The 18,554-nt window shown below is 42.6% G+C and overlaps 1 long non-coding RNA gene across 1 annotated transcript in view; it reads left to right on the forward strand.

Moving 5' to 3' along the window:
- The window catches only part of LOC308064211, a 160,153-nt gene that overhangs the window by 94,657 nt on the left and 46,942 nt on the right, over positions 1-18,554 (forward strand). The window contains exon 7 of the long non-coding RNA XR_013928309.1: positions 1,447-11,039. This is a non-coding gene — a long non-coding RNA (uncharacterized lncRNA). The remainder of the gene's footprint in view (positions 1-1,446; positions 11,040-18,554) is intronic.

The raw sequence follows: 18,554 nt of genomic DNA on the forward strand, positions 1-18,554 counted from the left end.
ATTAGGGCTAATGTTGTAACATTCTGATACAAAGGCCTGGCCTGGGCCTTTCAGATGTACATCTGACCTTTGAGGATTAAGTTTCTTCGCAGCTTATTTTTGGTACTCAAGGTCTCTCTTTTTTTTTCCCTTTTGCTTCACGTGCACTGAGCTCTGGCTCTGGGCTGGGCACAGCTTGCACAGCAGCTTCTGCAGTCCTGGTTCGTCCCAGTTTTATTGGTGGAAGTAAGGATAGAAAAGACGTCACATTCTTAATCCCACAATACCACGAGTACATCGTGGATTCCTTTGCTTAGCACTGCCCGTGGTGCGGCTTGGCCCAAGGGCTGGTAGAAGGGATTGGGGAAATAAAAGGTGGCTCTCGGTGTTCTTCCACAAAGTAGAGGAAGTCAGGATTGCTTAAACCAATCTATCTCTCTGTCTATAAATCTACTACCTACCTACCTATCTATAAATGTGTCTTGCTATGGCCCTGTGATATTTTGGGAAAGTACCTTTGCTCCAGTCTAACGGTTTTGCAGATGCCTGGCTGGTTGTTCAGCCGTGGTACCTTCCAGCCCAGCAGCAGGGCTGTGCTTGTTCCACATCCATCGCCTGGCCAAGGGAAGTGCAGTGGGTCTCCAAAATGTGTCTTGCTGTCAGACTTACCGTCTCTTGGGATTGGTTTGCTTGATGACAAATTCATAGACTTGTTTAGCTCTGACATTTTTGGCTTAATGCTTTTCCTTTCAGGACTCACTCTCTGAAAGAAGGAGCCAAGCAGTGTCCTCACTGGGACCTGCGCTGGGTTGTGCCTCCCTTTGCCGTCACTCTGCAGGCCAGCTGTCCTCCAGGTGAAACCAGCCTTACCCACCGGTAAGCCTCGTGGCCTTCATACGTAACGAACCATTTATCCTTTTCAACGTGCTTGAAGAAATCAAATCAAAGGACACCCCAACCTGTTGTGTCAGTCCTGTGGCTGAAACTTTTGACCAAAATGCTTTGGAGCATATAGACCAGCTGAGATGTACATCAAAGCCTGAGTGACACCGCCAAAGCTACTCGCCCTAAGTCAGTATTTAACAAAGAAGGCTCCTTTTATGTGATGCTTTTGATAGTTATGTAGGAATGTATTCAGTAATGTGGAGCATTCACAAAAAAAAAAAATATCTGAGAATGTTTTAAGTTTCATTTGTAAGCGTTTTTTTTAATCTGTCTTGCTTATGCATTTAGCTTGTCCTTTTGATGGGTCCTCTCTCTCGAGGAAGAATTAGCAGACTGTTCTTTGAAAAGGACATTTAAGTAGCCAGGCATCCAGTGAGCTTATGGCAATAAGTCATGGAATGCTATATTTCGTTACTTTCTGGTTTATTTTATTTTTGCATTCAGTGTTTTTCAAATATGATGGTGGTGTGGAAATACTGTATTTCATGAATTTCTGGTTTTTTTATTTATTTTTTCATTCAGCGACTTTAAATACAGTGGTGATGGGGAAAGGAAAGTTGCAATAAAAGAAGATTTTGCTCTTAAGACTGCACATGCCAAGGTAAGTCTGGAATGGGTGCTCATGGCTGAATTAATAAACTCTGACTGTGGAGGTTTCGAACATGAATTCTGACAGACCCTTCACTATGACAATACTAGTGGGAGTCACAATAATATCATCTGCTGCTGAACATCGCTACTATGTGAGCACTGTTGTGCCAAAGGTTAATATGCCAGTTTTATTTCCTTCTCTCTACAGCTATAATTTAAACGAGTTGCACACATAAGTGATGTTATATGCATAGGGTTTTGCATTAAGTTTGCTATGTCAGATTTGTTTATAAAAATCATATTTTGAACCACTTGCCCGGGGGCTGCGTTCTGGGGAGCTGCAAGCTGATTTCTTTTAAAGAGGCGGTTTTCATTTTCCATGAACTTTCAGTAGAGATTTTGGAGCTCTGAACAGGGAGCTCAGTCTTAAAATTAGCACTTGCACAGGTTTACAATTAGGTTTAATTACTTAGCAACAGAGAGTTTAATCTAGTTTTAGATGTGTGCCCCATGACCTTTTCCATACCTTACCGGGATTGGAAGGGCCCCTTGCCTCTCTTGGGGAAAATTGCTTCCCAACATTTTGGAGACCATTTACAATGTTTTTGTTCCTATGCTGCAACATTAACGTTGCCCATAAACCTAATAGTCACACAGTAGTTAATAAGGGGCAGAAAGTTTTACAGTCTTTTCCGCAGTTCTTAAAAATCCTGCTACTGTAATTTAGTCCCAGCCGCCCAAAACCTATCAGTTGTGAAAAACAAGACGTTCTATATTGGTGTATTCCTGGAAACCAGTGGAAGAGAAGACCTCTCCTGAGCATCTAGCTGGACGTAATGAACTTGGGGATTATTTAAATTGCTTGGCTTGTAATATAAACACTCGAGGGCTTGCCAGCAGTGTACCTTCAGGATTTGTGGCTTTTCTGAAAAAATTCTTTTGGGATGTTTTTTCAGAATCCATTGCAATTAGTGGCACTATGGCAAAGGATGATTTATCAAATTGCCTTTCAGTTGCAGGAAATAGAATACATTAATGATGTTGCAAACATATTTTTACTCAGGTTCGGCAAGAATTATTTTCCAGCTGTCTTTCTATTATGTAAACCAAGAACATTTCCAGGGTACCAGCTTAATCATCCTTTGTGCCATTGCAGACCTTCAGAACGGTGCTGGGCTTCTCCTGCTAGAACAGATGCTGATATTCGTGATGGCACCAGTGGAAACAAGGCACTTCTTAAGTTCCATAAGGTTTCTAGAATCAAACCTGAACTGAAATGGGCTCAGATGTAATTAGGCATTGACTGCTGGTGCCTATTGGGTACACACTGCAGTTCGTTTACCGCATCAATAAGGAGCAGGAAAGGCTGGAGCTGGGATAGAGAGTCATTGGGGGGAGTGGCAGACTGGAACAACTCTGAAAAGAAATAGCTCACAAATTTTTCTAAAACAGACTTTTCCATTAATCAGCCACTGCTAATAGCTAAACAGTTACATTAAAAAAAATAAAACTGCAGCCATCTTTAATTCAGAATATTTTTCTCAGAAGGTACCTGTTCTACTAGCACATGGAAAACTAGTATCCAGATTATTACACAGTAGTGAAGGGGGGGGGGGGGCGGGGAGAGGAATAAGCAAAAGCTTATTTATATCAAAATTGGAATACTGTGGACACCATGAGCTCTTAAGCACAGTGATGCTGTGTGCTGTCCGAAAGGGCAGGGTTCTAATTATTTGGCTGCCATAACCATATTTCAGTGCTTAAGATGTCGTCATTTCCTTCAGATTTCATCTTCCGCCTGTGTTGCCTGGGATTGCAATAATATGTTCTGAGCTTTCTGTAGCATTTCTAAAATGCATTTTCCCACAGATTAACAGGTCGTACTTTGCTACTTACTTATGAACATTGTTTTCCTCAGCATCCCTGAGAAGAGGGTTATGGGCTATCTTGGATGAGCTTGGCACTACCGACACGTTGGGTTGTGCATCCTCTGAAAGCTGGTCACAGTTCATGGAGTAGATTTCTGTGGGCTTGGTGTTGAATTTAGTGGGACTTTGGAATGCAGGGAACAGATAGTTTAACGGTGATAACAGTGAAGGCTGTGTCATGTCTGTGGTGGGCAGATGCTTCAACAAGAAGTGTCCGTGAACAGGGACAGAGCTCCACACCGACTCCCCTGTGCACTGTGCTGAAGCATTACCCAAATACAGCACAACTACGCTGCTACCATGCTGCAATAGAAGTCTAAAAAGGAAATGTAACCATTCACTCGGTAATGCCTGACCCATTGCAAAATTACACTACTGGGTTCATTGTGAAGCACATACATGGGAGCACCCTTGTAATTATCTGTCTAAAAACACAGCACTGCCATTTCTGGGTTGATTTTTGAAGAGTGGTTGCATAAACCTTTACCAAGATGCTTAATACACTGTGCCGTGCTCTTAGGCTGGTTGGTTACTGGGAAAATGAACTCAGCACTGCCATGGTTGCAATGCCTTCCAGCTCTGGCATGCTCAGTGCTCTGTGTGTGATTCTGCATGACGTGCCTGAAATCCCCGTAGCCAGCAGGCTTGGTGCTGGTGGAGTGGGAAGGGGGAGGAAGCAGAATCAGGTCCCTGTGGCTGCCCCTTCCCACACAGCCTGGCTTCCTTGCTCCTCAGGGGTCTGCACACCTGGTCTGGTGCACAATATTTTCTGCTTAATCACAAGGGTAAACCACAACATCCTCCTTGTTGTCTTGAACAAGCTATGGGGAGAGCAGAGGGGGATCTCCTTCCCTGAAATGCACCTGGACACCTACAACTATGTACAACCCTACAACCCTTCAGTCTAGGTTTGCCCTAGAGGTCCAGTCTGCTGCTCTTCGACAGGCTGCTCCTGTCAAGAAGTCAAGCACTGCTCTTGGAAAACAGACTTGCCTTCATGTGGTAAGTTTGTTCTCCTAAACTTTGATCCCCAAACCACTGAGATCAACAGTTTTTAAGTCAATTTCCACTGATTTCCATGGTCTGGAGGTTAGATTTCACTGCCTTTTCAACCCTGGATCTCAGCAATTCCTGACCGCCTCACTCTGGCTCTTTTCTTTGCTACTGTGGGAAAAAAAGATGCTGTTCAACACGATGAGATCTAAATGACTGGGCACTGCGCATGGAAACTACAGCTCTGTTGTTAGCCCGTTTCAAGAGAAGGAAGCTGTATCTGAAATGATACCTCCAAACTGCAGCAAAGCCGAGAACAGGTCTCCTTGTACAAGGGAATATTTCAGCCTCATTTTCATTGGGAAATATTTCCAAACATCTTGCCTTATCCTTGGTCTCGCAAACACGGCTGTGAACTGGAAATGCCTCATGTTCATTTTCCTATTGCATCACTTCTCTTTCGTTTTCTTTCTTTCTTTTTTTTTTTTTTTGTTAGTTGCAGTCATTAACAGTGTATGAAGAAATCAATTATGGGTAAAAATAGACCAATAGGTAATTGAGCCTTTTTATTCTCATGCTGATCAAAGTAGAGTACTACAGACAACATGCACTGATATTTTCAAATGGAAATGAAGTATTCTTTTTCCAAAACTGAACCGACTTACAAGCCTCAACACTCTTGACTTTGACTAAGGATTAGGATCCTTAAAAAAGAGACTGAGACCCTTCTCGGATTTTCCATTACTGAGGAGGTGTCCTTGGTTCAGCAGCCGGCTGGGGAAGGCAGCTGGAGAGCTACATTGCGGGTGACACTTCGGAATCGTGGGGTTTCGGTATTTATCCAGCACTGTATTTTCAGCTTGAAGGTACCAATGTTTTTGTGTCACACAATAAATTACAGGATGTTTACATGCAATTAGGTATGTGCCTACGGAGGAGAAGACACTGGGAAACAGGATTTTCCAGAGGCAGTAGCTAGTTCAGAGGCCGAGCCAGTGCAGTAGCTGTTGTCAGGGAGGACTGAGTGGCAGTTCTAATTACCAGTGTCTACACAGGTTTCTCATAGGAAGATACAAGCTGTCACGATCTCTTGCCAATCACATGAGAACTGACCTAGGGAGAACATCAGCTGAAGGTGAGCGTACACGTCCAATAAATTCAGTCCCCACTGCATTAGCTTATTTTTAGGATTGTCCTGAAAAGACATTCAGCCTGTATCATAAAACCTTCAACCAAGCAGAAAATATACAGAATGATGATGACTTTAAATTTGGGTTCATGCCCTCTGGGGCATGAATTCATAGTGCTTTGGATATGATTTGATAATGTACTGAATGCTGAAGGAACGCAGAATCTCTAGATGAGTTCATAAAGATAGAGCATTTATGCAATGTCAGTGCTCTCCTAATCAAGGGAGGCAAAAGAAATCGTATTCTTAATTTTACTGCAAATTTTATTCTTAATTTGCAACAAAATCAGGCTTTCCGGATAAGATATTTCTCAGAAATAGGGCATTTAAAGTTAGCGCGTGGATTTATGCATGCAACTGATGCGCCGTTCTCAGATTTTTCACCTCCTTCCATTGAATGTATTAGAGACTTGTTCACGAACATAGTTTAGACAATACATGTGTCACAAGCAATGGTGAATCAAAGAAGGAAAGCATCCAGAAAGGGAAGCTAACTAGACAGGTAGGCCCTCATCAGCATCACATTCTGTTCCATAGCTACAATAACAATAATTGAGTCAGACACATGGATTTTAAGTGCCTCTTAAAGAGGAAAGTTAGGGAGAGACACTGCGGAAAGAAAATTATATACTGAAATGTGGCATCTCAGTTTTACAGCTGCCAGCCTTGTTCTGTCAGTAGCCACAGCTGTTGCCTTTTCTTCTAAACTTAGCAGGGGATGGGTGAAGCGGAAGAGGAGCAGTGCAGGCGCTCCGGCTGATAGGGAGATGTGGGTCCAATCCCTCTGTGTAATCAAAGGCAACCTTTTATTAGTTTTAACTCTTGAGAGAGAGGTGTTTTATTTGTGCAGACAGAAGCTGACACCAGGGGGATGGGTGCCTGCCTCATGCCGATGGACGGATGTGCTCTCAGGATGCGCCTCGGCCGCCCTTCTTGCACCGCTTGGGTTTTTTCCAGTTTTGCTGCTTTGCCACTTCTGTTTTGTCCATCTTGGGCAGCAGGCTTCCTCAGTGCCAGCTTTCCCAATGAATGAAGGAGAATATTTGTCCAAAAGAGGAGGAAATCAAGTCTCTGGATCTCCTGCCGATTGTATGTGGTCTTTTAGCATGTGGTCCTCAACCCCAGAGTCAGACCTGGTGGATTTCAAATCTGGAGTGATGAAAAGTGCGGGCTTCTTATGGTAGACCTTGGTGTCACTGGTACCAGTTTTCAGTAACAGTCTTGCAATTCCTTCACTGAATTTGTGTGTGGTTTTTTTCTTTTGAAAGTGTCAGCTTTGGATGGCATGAGACTAAGTATGAATATTAACTTCCTTTTTTTTTTCCTGCCCTTGGGGTTGCAGAAGAAAATGTGAAGACATGACCCGACATTCAAAACAAAACGCAAAGACTGAAACAAATCATCCACCATTTGTGATTTTCAGCATCTTTTTTTTTTTAAATGCAGTCTTACGCTTAAAAGCCAGTTCTCTGCTTTTTGATGTGCTGCCTTGGGATTTTTGAGTGCTTTGTCTTTCCGTGTGACAGTCACCTGCCAGTTACCCAAATGATTTGGGGAGGTGAAAAAAACACAGATATAGATAACAGAGAAGACATGCATCCCCCTGAGTCACGTACTGGGAAGTCATCTGGGCCTTGGCATAAGGGCATGAAAGGTGTTTATGGTGCAAAGGCCAGCTGAGGTAGTGTTGGAGGACTCTCTAAGATCACCACCTGGTGTGGTTTTCACCTGTAAGAAATAGTCCTGGGGCAGAGATAGGTGCTGGATGTCTCTCAGCTGGGAGGGATGCTGTTGGCTCCTTCCGACACAGAAGCTGGGAGTGATTTAACGTGAGCTGTGGGTGATCAGGAGAGGAGTGGCACTATAACTTAGCTGACAATATAGATACAGCCTGTACTTACCTTATGGGTGAGCTTCACTGGGGGATAAAATATTCTCTGCACCAAGCAGGATAATGCTTATTGATGCTGAACTGTTGTATGAGCCACTGGCTGTGAAGGAAAGAAGGTCCTGAGGAAACAGAGGAAAAGTGGATGTTTGTGTCATACGCAGAAAATTTGGCCTGGCCTGCATGCCAGATGATATCCTTCCATTTGATGAAGCTGAAGATGCTGAGGACAAGGCAAGAAGGAAGGGGACCATACCCCAGTTAGATCTAGGCACAGTATGTAGTTGAATGAAATAAAATATTTCTTGAAAAATGATTGATTAAGACTAGAGCTCATAACTCCTGGGGTAATTTTGTCACTTTTATCTTCAGGGTGGAGATCACTACATGCCAGGCTGCATTCCTTCATAGCATCTGAATCATTCTTATTGTCTCCACAAGCTGAAAATGAGAAACAGACTGGCAGGAAAGTTGAAATTTTCAAGGTGGAAAGAGCAGGGAATGGCCTGATTTTTGTTGGTTTTTTTTTTCTTTTTTTTTCTAGATTAAAAGTTCCTGTTGCATTTTTGCAGATAATAATACACTGGATTTTATGATTCCTGTATTTAAAACAAGACTAGGGTTTCCTATATTTTTAAGAGGAGTAAGAGCACCTGAAAAAAGGGCTTGCTCCAGTGCCATTTATATTCAGCATGACTTTCTGTGAGCCGCACGGGGAAGAAATATTTCCAAGGCACCAGTGGTTGCCATATCCTGTATGCAAAAAGATTCCATAAATGTCTGAAAACAGATGGAATGCAACTTTGGAGGAATAAATGGATTTTTAATTTTCTGAACATTTTGGATTCCATCTGGTTGAAGTAACTAAGTGACCTAGTAGAATACTTTTACCTTTCTTGTATAATAGCTAGAAACACAGCTTGCACTGCTATTGACTGACACGTTCCCTGTCAACACACGGGTTTGACTTGCTCGTACATTTACTTACTTTTACCTCTTTTGACTGCATGACAAGGGATACTTGATGCACCTTTTCCTGCGTGTCATATCTCGGTGTTAGCCCTCTCTCAATTCATGGTCTGGCCTTGCAGCAAGGAAGGAGGAGCTCTAAACCACCTGCCTAAGCCCACCTGACAGTAGTGGAAACCTAAAGAGATAACATACCTTAGAATTATCTTGGGGGTTTGTGGTTTTTTTCTGCAAGCATTGGCATGTTGAAAAGAAAAAAAAAAAAAACAAAAAAAAAACAACCAACCAACCAATTTTCCATTTGCTTAAAGGTAAAGAATAAGAAGGAGCAGAGGCTTTGTGTACAAGTACCAATAAGGCAGACTATTTCTGTTTACTGCTCTTTTTGTAACTGCCATTTAGAATGTTGTTAAACAAATAAGAGTAAATACGTGTGTGTTTTTAAACGGGAAATGAGCATTTCTCTATGAATAGCAAATACAGGCAACTTGAACTCACAAGAAAGAAGTCATAAAGTATACTGGTCTATATAAAAAATAGGAGACCTAGGTTTATGGAAAAGACATGATTATTGAAAGCTAAAAACCAAATTTGTTCACCTTCTTTGTCGGAGCAAGTGGGTTTTTTGAATCACTAATATTAAGCCTGTATTTACTAGTTGGACTATTTATGAAGCTGATTATTTATGTTTGCCATTCAGAAAGTTCTACGGAGAATAACTATTTCCATGCTGATAAGTTCATAAGCAACAGTGAGTAGGATATTGACAATGTGTTTGGTATTAGTTTTCATACTTCTTGGCACTTTGGAACATTTCTCAGGGTTCTTGCTATGAATATGGATGAAACATTCCAAAGAATGGGGAATAGCAGCCCTTTTTTTATTTTTTTTTATTTTTTTTTTATTTAAGGAACAGCAGTGAGAATGTTTTCCAGTTCTGGAAGCAAGTATATTTGCATTTCATTAAAAGCCATTGCATTTTAGGATCACCAGTTTCAGTCTAGCACAAAGCCTGAAATCTTTGAAAGATTTCACTTTTGCCTGACACATTAATGCTACGTAAGAAGTGTATTTGCTCAATCCTTAATAGGACAAAATACAGCATTTCCACTGCAAATAACTTTTATATAAATCTCTGGTCACTGTAACCCCGTAATTCAAAGTAGGCTTCTTTCTTCTCCCTGAAATTTGTGATTATGAACTTCTGACAGCTGGCAGGAACACGCGCTGCTGCTGCCAGCAAAACTCTGGACGCAGTGCAGTCGTGTTTTGAGCGTCTTTTGCTCGGATCCTGTAATAAGCTTGCCTTGTATGGCATTGAGACAATTTAATTCACTTTTGCATTACACACATATATAATTGCATTACTGTCTCTGAAGCATTTTTTCCCCCATAAATGATTAAAACTTGTTACACAAATTTGGACTTGGGAGATGTATTTAAAGCTCCTTATGCAGGACGTAAGTGGCTGAAAGATTCACTGGCTGCAAGCATGAAGGATTTGCTGGTTTTTAATTTTCTGAGAGTTTAGAATTTTGTAAAAGGTAAGTCTGTACCTACTAATAGTACTGATCACATGTTCTCTCATTTGTATAACTGAGAAAATTACCAATATAATGAAAAAAGCTCCCTCTAAACAAGTTCTCTACCCACAGTTAATAAAATTATCTACCCTGAGAGAGTTGGAATTTCTCTGCAAATGCTTTTAGTTAAACAAAGCATTTTGTGTACCTACAGTAAATGTGATATTTATTTTTTCATTATTCATGAAACAACTTTAATGTCACTGCTGATTTTCTTGGTAGGATGTTCAGCTCCAGCATACCTGAGCTCATGCTGAGTTGTAGCTGAAGATGTCATTCACAATAAACATGAGCTGCTGTGACAATACGATGGCAGAAGGTGAAGAATCTCTTTTCTCGTGCAAGGGCGTGCATGTGTCTCTCTCTCTGTGTGAGAGGGAGAGAAAGGGAGAGATTTGATTGTGTTTACAAGATTCATTCGCAGCACAGCAGGCAGTAGTCACATTGTAATATTCACCTTAACACGGATAATTTGATTTTCAACCTGGTTATCATGCATTTAGACATAACGATACATGAAAATATATGCTTTAGCAGTGCATTTTAAACAAGGCTGCACACTTTAAGTCGGAATATATTAGAGGTGAGCGTTGATTTTTGCAATTGCAGAAGTGCTGGGAAGCACCTTTCAGTGTTTAGCGTATGTTACAAAATCACTAAGAGGAGAGTGAATTCTCATAGGTAGGTCTCAGGGACTGCTGCCATTTCTGGGCTGAACTCAGCAGGACGAGCTTACCCAAATTTGACATCCCTAAAGCTGGATGTTTTCGCATTTAAGAGCCTCAGGTACTAATGGAGTCTCCTTTCTGAGTTTCAGATTGTCTCCTGACTGGAAAATGAAGAGTTGAAAAGTCCTGTGGCCTTTCTGCCCTTTACACTGAAAGGAAAATGAACTGCCTGGTCATAGGACGAATGTTGTCTCGGGTCACCATCAAGATCCTGACCTACCTAACTGATGTGACACAGGGAAAGAGGTATGTTGATGCTCATCAAGAGCAGAGCCTCATTACTGCATCCTGGAGCAGCCTGAGAGATAAGGGGGTCTATTGGCAATTTAATTATGGTCGTAACACGCCAGCCTTCTTGCCAGACGAAAAGGAATCCGCTGTTTGCGCTGTGCGATTTCAAGCTCGACTTCAGCCTAAAGAGCGTGGATGTGGTTGGGCGTGATTTTGTGAATCACCTACAGCACATCTGCAACGAACAAAAGCAGGCGCAATTCTCCCCGAGTCAGTGGAGTTGAGCCTGTTTACAGGAACGGGGCGTTTGGCTCAAATCCAGTTAAGTCTCTGCAGTATCCACGCTCTGAATCTGCAGAGCTTTTCTTGGACCCATTAATATCGAGGCTGTACATTACCCAAGGTAATTAGCCATCACTACTTGATTCTGGCCCAGGAGTTATTCCACAACATGTTATGTCATTAGTATAATATATTGTATAATATATTGTATAATAATTAGTATAATATAATGGAAATAAAGGGACACAAACTAGAAACTAGGAAAGTAAGGGTGCTAAAAGGGGAAGAGTGTGAAGAAAACAAAAACAGCCGGGTGGGGTCCCGTGATGGTGTAAATCAGAATCACCTTCTGTGAGGCTCTGCCAGTTTACACCCTGTGATGCTCTGGCCCATGATTATTAGGAAAGTATGTTGTTGATATGCTCTATAATGGCTTCCATTACCAGCCCATGCTAAAAGCAGCAGCTGGTGAAAGTTATGTTTATGTTCCACAGATGGATCGGCAACAGCAGACACATAGCTCTGTGTCTGGTAAACAGGTGTTTGACTTTATATTTGCTAGCTAGCCAGAAGAAGTCAGATTCTTGAAGAAGATCAATTTAGTTGTTGAAAAGGAAGAAATGATTATTTTTGGTTGCACTTTATCTTCTTTTTAAATGGCAAGTAGTGTCCTGAAACACATCCTGCCTTTTATCAGCGTAGTCTAAATGGCTGGGAAGAAAAATCAGCAGAGGGGCAAAAATCCCCAAACTGATGGGGATATTCACATGATACCATCTCATCTCCTTCCTTTCTTGCCCGTGTTCAGTGGGAGAAGGAAGCGCTTTGGCTTCAGACAAAGTGAAAGGTGCCCGTAACAGAGTCAAAACTTCCCATGCCAGAGGAGAAACTTCACCCATTGCTGCAGTGCAGAACGGGACTAGTTGAAATTACAGCAGAGTTTAGCTGTGCCTTTGCTGGAGGTGGAAATATAATCCTCCTTTTAATAAGAAATGTTTTGCAAACCAGTTCCGACACCTGTAAATTTAATACATACGAGTGCACAGCCAGTGCAGGTGGAGAACAATTGCTTTTCAGCTTACTCAAAATAAACCATTTATTTTGACTGTTTATTCATTTCTGATTGCTCAGAAAACCAAAAAGCGGCTGGGATTTTTTCTGGTCTCTGGATGACAAATACTTCTAGATGGAAGACTGACAACATGTAAATTCCTGGCTGAATACACTGAGCCTAAAATTCCTTAAACTCTGAGGGTTTGGGAGCATTTTCACAGATACCCAGCAGTAGGCTGAATACTCATTAATAACTAATATTTTGACTCTGCGAATCATAGCAATCCAGGTTCAGCACTTCTAGTTGCAAATCAGATTATTATTTTATTCTTTGACCAGCTCTAGGGAAAGCTCCTTAGTATGTAATGCGAAGAAGTAGCCTAAGGGAAGAGAGCAGGCTGGCATCATTTGCCTAAAACTTTCCCACACTGCTATCAGGTGTTGATCCTCCTGGCAGAAGGTTAGATGTATCCTGCTGAGCCCTTGAAACCAGCGGCCAAGGCAGGCACAAGGGGTTCTCCAAGACAAGAGATGGCCCAGGAGCAGGAAGGGCGGCCGGGGCAGCGGAAGAGCCCAGGCTAGGTCTGAAGACATGTTCACCCTCAGTGTTGTTAACTTGTTATCACGCCTGTTTTATTGAAACCAAACCGCTGGAAGGGGCAGCTTGGGAATCATCACGCTATGTCAGGAAGGTAGCTGTTTAAATGAAGTGTGAGCAGCGCGTGTTTTCGAGCTTCTGTTGTAGATGTAATATATGAAGGAATGGCGAGAGCAGCAGGTGGTGTCGAAATTTATGGAGGAGCAGCAAGCCCAGGCGGCAGCCCCACAGGAAGAGCAGTGACAGTTACCACAGCAGATGGTCTGGAGGATGACGAACGTGGGACCTGTCCCCAGCTGCCCCCATCACCCAGCCCTTCTTGAGCCGGAACCAACAACACGTTGACTCCAAGCTGACACGGCCAACCAGAGCAGCAATGCTGGTGGTGGTGGTCAGGGCATGGAGATCCAGGCTGAACAAGCCTGACCCAAGCTGTGCGTATTGATCCCCGAGCAGTGGTGCTGCTGCCGACGAGGAGAGGTACATCTTGAACCAGTTGGGAATCCCAGAATAGAAGTACTGATAAAGGCTCATGGAGGAATTTAACTACCCAGACATCTGTTGAGTAACAAATACAGCTGAACATGCATCATCGCAGAGGTTCCTAAATTATAGTGAAGACAACTTTATGATCCAGAAAGTAGAGACTCCTGAGGAGAAGCCATCCTGGATCTACAGGAGTATATTAATGAAATTTGCAGATGAAACTTTGCAAATGCATTAAAAATACAGCAGCACTGTGCTTCAGGATTGACTTTAGCAGAGTATCGTATGTCTTTCGAATGGACTGTCTTCCTCATTCACTTCTTCATTTTTACTGTTTCACAAGTAAACGAAAGCGCAAGCCTGTGTTCTCCTGTCTCTAAACCGGTTTGCATCATTCGTGCCTGCCAGACATTTGAGATCTGCAGACTCTTAACTAATATACTTTGCAAACATGTCTCTTGGACAACATACAGCTCATGACAGAGACCAAGAGAATCAGAAAAATGGGTAGATCGCAGCGCCGTGCCAGTTCCCTTCAAAAAGGCAAGTGCATACCTTTGCAGAACAAAATCATTTGAAACAAATGTTGAAGAGGAGGAGGAATCTTAAGAAGCAGAAATATTGAAAAGACAATAATGGTAAATAAGGCATGAGTTTTCAATAAGGCACAATAGCAAAGCAGGCCTATAAAATTTTGGAATACAAACAAAGAGATATTACATCACAGGGTAAAGTTCAAATAGGGCTTTTTCCTCCCCTTGATGGTTTCAGGAGATATCAAATAGGCACTGAAACAAGCAGCAGAAAGGTTACGCTGATTGTAGTGAGGAACCAACAGTAAGACAACGCATTTTTGGAAAATATTTTAGAAGTTTGATTTACAGTGACACTTCCTGGAAAAAAAAAAGAGAACCAAACAGAAAGCCCACAAAACTTTATTTTTATCCTGGAACAAGGGAATCCATGAAATCTTAGGGGAAAAAAATTCTCTTAAAATTTCTCACATAAATCGTCTAATGTTTGCCATCCTCAAAGAAAAAGCAGCCCTGAGTGAGCTTCATTCCTCAGATTCAGTACAGGGATAATGCCAGGTTTACTCTCTAATGATTCATTTCCTTACATCTGGAGAATGTGTCTTCTAAAAATTTAGGGGGGAAAAAAACCCAAGGTTTTTTATTTTGCCTCTCTTGCCAAGTTTTAATTTGATGCATTCATTTCTCCATTACCGTTCTGTCCCAGAGTTTATTGTCTCAACCACTACGTACCCAAATCTTTTTCATCTCTTCAGGAAGGTAACGTTTCAAGTTACATTTGCAATAGCGAGGTATGATCATCTCGGCGGCATGGTAACCTTAGTAATCTTCCTGCTAAAAGCCTTTTCGTTAGCTTTATGATAAAATATGCCTGTGTTATAAATATTTGCAGAAAATAACAAAACTTTTCACTTGTCTACATTAATCCTGACATCTGCTATAGGTCACAGAGAAAGAAATCTACCTCCAAAAGTGATTCCAATTCAGCATTGTATTAAGACTATTATCAAATAATTCCACTCCACCCGATCAAAGGCTTTCTCAGCATCTAATGCTAATAACATTCATGGGTTTGAGCCTTTGCTTTTTCGAAGTTTTTAGACTCCCCAAAGTATCACCTAAAGGTCAGTGAGGGGTCAGGGGGTGCTCAGTTCTTTGATGAGAAAGAACCAAGAGCTCCTTTTAATCTTAATATTCAACTTCAGTACAGACACACACACAAAAGAGTAACTAATCTCAGGAAGGCTGATCTCAGTCCAGGCATAAGCAATAGTGCAAGACTTTTTTTGTAGAAGGTGCAATCTAAGAACTAACTTTGCCAGCAGGGAATTTGGAAGGAGATGAAAAAATGAATGAGAATCCCTCTCTGGTTATTACTTCTGTCTGAATTCCAGTTCGCGTTAGACTGGGGCAAAGAAGGCTGGAGACAAGGATGCTATCAACAAGATAGCAGCAGTGATGTACAGACCACTGCTAACGAACTGCCTTTCCGTGTCCAGGGAGCCCTTCTAAGGGCAGTCTACAAACACCCGCCTGAAGGCTCTTCTTGCTTCAGGCTGGGTGGCTGTGCTTGCTGGTCTTGCTCAAAGTTCATTTGTAATCTACAAAAACAGTCTCCTATTAAGGGACAGAAACAAACCTAAAGGTTAAAAAAAAAAAAAAAAAAAAGGTGACAGAATCTCTTTATCAACCTGAAGCTTCACTTTGCCTGTCTGCTGCACCTGAACTGGCGTACCCAGTCACTGAACTGAGTCTCTTGAAGGTTTCAGCACTGCAGTGGAAGCAAGGGGCAGTAAGAAAAATCACTTGTGGATCCCAGTTTCTGTGAGGGAAAGTATAAAAGGCTCTGAACTGTCCCTGAGCAAGGTTATTAACTTGAAAAGTACTTAGCTAAAACTCTTTCCTGGTGCATTGACTCATGCCCTCCACTTCAGCAAAGCCAGATTACAGAGCTTTGCCAATGATTTTGTGGCTGCAAAATGCAGGAAGGTATTTTAATTGCATTTTCCCCTGTGATCAGTTCTCTTGCCATACTCCGTGGTTGAAGTCTTATTGGAATGCTTTAAATAGAACAAAGACTTGGTCGGCTATTCTGCCCCGTCGCCCTTCCCCACCTAAGCTGGTCCAGGTTGTTTGGATGGAAACGCTACTTTATCTAAAAGGCTTTTTGCCTGGAAAGTGACTGCAGATTAACAATGCCAACAGGAACACTTCATAATCACTGGCTGGGCTTTTCTCACTCAGTGTCCATTTCCCAAAGGAAGTACACTGAAAAAATGGCATCAAGTTTTGAAATGGAGTGGTGTGAGCTGACTCGGAGCCATCAATATGCTGATTTACCCCAGCTGAAGTTCCTGAGCTGCACAAAATAACCCCTTACATTATATGTGAATCAGCTGTTTAGTAATCAGCGGAATCCAGATTCCGGTGGTTTTACTTCCACAGAAGGCAGGAAAAAGGTTTTTATCACATTTTGCCTCGTGATCAGTTCTGAAGCCTTACCGGCAGATGAAATTCCAGCTCGGTCTTACTTACATTAATACAAAGATGGTTAAACTATTCGCTCTCTTCTTTCTCTTCACCCATACATACTCACCCTGAGTAGTAAGAGTGTCTGTAATTTGCCCCGTTCACCTGAATGGCCCCTCTGGTGGGGATGCAGAGATGATGGTCCTCAGGTCTCTGAACAGCCTCTGGAGAGACGTGGCCTCTTCACTTACATCTCCTGAGTTGCCTGGTGGAGCAGCTTACCTCTTTCTGTCGAGTAAGACCAGCACTTCTGTTACCTGCCCGAGGTCGACACCCTCCTGCAAAGTCACAAACAGGTATTTAATATCAGGTACCAGTTCTCATGAAATGTTTGGGTGGAAGCTGAGGAGGAGGAGCAGGGGTGGAAGCACGGGTTGATTAGGTCCCCTTTGGATCTAGTTCCTATCTTGTGCTAATCCACCCCAGACTCCTGGCGGTAAGATCCAAAGCAGCATAAAGCAGATAACAGGAGGAGGTGGAGGGGGCTGGTCAGGGCTGTTTGTAAATAAATCTGGAACCTGGGATCTGCAGCCTGCTTGGTTATGGTTTTGTGAAAATACAATTACAGCATAAAATGAAAGCAGGCTGTGCAATGAAAACAAGAGGAATGCCATCACCCAGGTTGGTTTGTACTGCAAACCACCCTGGTCAATCATCCGAGATGAATGGAGGTATCCGCTGAATAACCTCACTTTGCAACTTTTATGTGAAGGCTTGATAAATGAAGTCAGGGAGAGGTACAAGAAAGTGATTAAAACCAGCCTGCGCAAAAGGCAATGATAACCTCCCTGAGCTTGAAACTTTTTTCCCCTTCTGCCTGAGTTTGTTGGATAATTAACCCTTTCGTCTTTCCATCTCTGTACACAAACATTTGTATATTCAGACAAAGCACTGCCTCTTGACAGGCAATTTGTCACTGGTAATAAATTGGACCCAGTGGCAAGGCCAGCAGCTTCCAACAGGGATGCTTACGGCTGGGTGCCGTGATCTGGAGGTTCGTGGTGGCCTCGTTGTAGCCGAAGACCTTTTCCAGAGTTTGGCTCACTCATTCCTTGTCTCTGGGCTCTCTCCATTGCCCAGTAGCTCACTTAGGCACCTCCTTTTAGGCACCCTCCTGGAAAAACATTGCCCCACGCTGCACTGGGCTAATAGCTCTAGGGGATGCCAGTCTGTTGTAGTGAGCTTGAATGGGATATTCTTGTCACTAAAGCAAGAGGCAATTCCGGCATTATTGTCAGGCAGGGGCCAGGATTTCTCTTTCTGGACCTGGAACTGTCATCTCTCATCTCTTGCGGTAAAATAGTTGCTGACTTGGAGGATGACTTGAGCATGCAGAAAAGCATGTTACCCGCGTACGGCATAGCCGGAGATCAGTGGATTTCCCATTCCTCGGTGTAGCCCGTTGTGCTCCTAGATGCTTGCTGGGGTTAAAAGGGACGAGCAAAAGGGTCTCACGAGCAGACCTTTGCCCAAATGTGGTGAGAGGCAGCTGCTAATAGTTGGGTTGCTTCAGTTTTGGTCTTCCCATCTGCATTAGGGTACCCAATAATGCACTTACGGTAAAACAGCTGTTGAGAATCCGAGGTGGGCTCTCAGGTGAAGATCTAGAAGTCAGCATTAACAAAATATACCAAAGATTTCTTGCGATCTTATTTCAGAGAAATAAGCTTTTCTCGGGGGACCCACCCCCTAGACTTAGCCCCAAGAACAGCAGCAGCACCACTGCCTGTATTGAACAAAGCTCTTTAAACTCTTACTGAGAAGCAAAATCTCAGCTGAGAAATGTCAACAGAGCTTTTACGACAGCCTGAAAATTAATTGTCCTCTGAAATGGCAGTCCTCAATTTAGGCTTAATCTCTCTTGCATTACTCAGGTAGCTATTGTGAAGTATCACCCCGCTTGCTGCTGTCGTTGACAGTTTCTATATCCCTCCACCACGCCCACTGGAAGGAAAACAATCACATAAATCCCTCTTGCAGGGCATGCTCAAACTCGTTTCTTATTGTGGGGCAAATTTATGGTTGCATTTACTATGTAATCTTTAAAGG

The sequence above is a fragment of the Falco punctatus genome (assembly GCF_963210335.1).
Source record: "Falco punctatus genome assembly, chromosome: 5".
Lineage (NCBI taxonomy): Eukaryota > Metazoa > Chordata > Aves > Falconiformes > Falconidae > Falco > Falco punctatus.